This window comes from Elephas maximus, chromosome 12 (genome assembly GCF_024166365.1).
Source record: "Elephas maximus indicus isolate mEleMax1 chromosome 12, mEleMax1 primary haplotype, whole genome shotgun sequence".
Lineage (NCBI taxonomy): Eukaryota > Metazoa > Chordata > Mammalia > Proboscidea > Elephantidae > Elephas > Elephas maximus.
The window spans coordinates 94,235,043-94,236,597 of NC_064830.1; positions in this window are offsets into that span (position 1 = coordinate 94,235,043).

Here is a 1,555-nt window from a genome sequence, read left to right on the forward strand (position 1 = left end):
GGGGGGCGGGACGGGGCGGGCAGGGAGGGCTTGCTCTCATCTATTCTCCGTGTCCAGTGAGCAGTGTTGTGTCCTTCCTCATAGCATTTGGAAATGATTTACTGGAATTACAAAACCTATTTTTTTTTTTTTTTCCTTAAATTTCAGCTTTGGCTCTGGCTGCTTTTTAGAATTATGCAAGATAAAATCATATCTGAGGGCTTAAAAAGAAGAGGGGACGGGCAACTTGATATTTAAGCAGCTTGAATGGTTTTTCTTTTCTTTAGTCTTAAAGAAATGCACTTGCCTATGATACTGTCTCTCCAGTGAAATGATTACTCCTCCATTACTCTATTGATACAATATTGTGCATGCTAGTGTTGTATTTCTATACAGTAGCTTGAAATTTATTAACTTATACTGTAGGTGTTATGTATTCCTATGACAAAAAATTAAGTCTTCAAATTTTTTAAAGTTCTTTTTTTTTTTTTTTAATTTAATTTTTCCTTTTTTGGGGGTAAAGTTTGCTCTACCAAATAGTGATCGTAACAAATTGATCTGTTTTGGATGTTGCTATAGTGACATGCAGTTATATATTTTGTTTTTAAAAGGGTGGGGGGGGGGAAGCAAAAGAAACACCAGTGTTAGCTTAATCTTAATGTCTGGTGTTTGTCCTGGTGAAATTCTAACTATTACAGTGTAGGAGAACAACGAGTATGTTCTCTGAATGAGCCGTTGTGCTTTTGTCATGTTACGCAGTGAACTATTTTCAAGGTCTAATCAGTGGTTATTTTTCCAGCTCCGTGTTTCTCTAAGGAATTATTTCACACACGGACCATTCTTAGCAGTTTTCCTCAGTGATGGAATACCATGAATGTGAGTCATTATGTAGCTGTCATACATTGAGCAAATAAACTTACAGATCTGATGTCAGTGCTACTTAGTTTTATTTAATGAGTTTTTTCTTTGCTTTTGAAGGTTTGCTTAGACATGGGCCTTCTATCGTTCTCCATCACCCAAGGAATGAGGTCGAATTGAGGAAAAGGGGGCAAGACAGTATCTATTGAAAAGCACCTGTATCTGGGAATCAGACCTGGGTTTACTGATCTTAAAAAATCATTGCACCTTTTAGGCCTTTGTTTTTCTCTTATAAGATGAGCATATTCAGCTACATCTCTGAGAGCCTTTCTGATTTGTGAGAAGCACAGACCTGAGTTTGAGTCACAACTCCTTCGACAGATTGCTGGACTTCTGTGCCCTGGAGGTGTGGGTTTAAATGAGAACTGGACCATGTGCCTGCTTCAGTATATGTTTATTAACCAAAAAAACTAAACCCGTTGCTGTCGAGTCAATTCCAATTCATAGGGAGCCTGTAGGACAGTAGAACTGCCGCAGAGGGTTTCTAAGGAGTGACTCGTGGATTCAAACTGCTGACCTTTAACCACTGTGCCATCAGGGCTCCATATTTTATTAGGTGTCCAGTATTGGTAATTTCATCAAGTCTTGAATGAGATGGTTCTTTGTGATTAAAAAACCCATAAAAACTGTCTTGAGATTTTTAGTCCTAAAGTGGTCC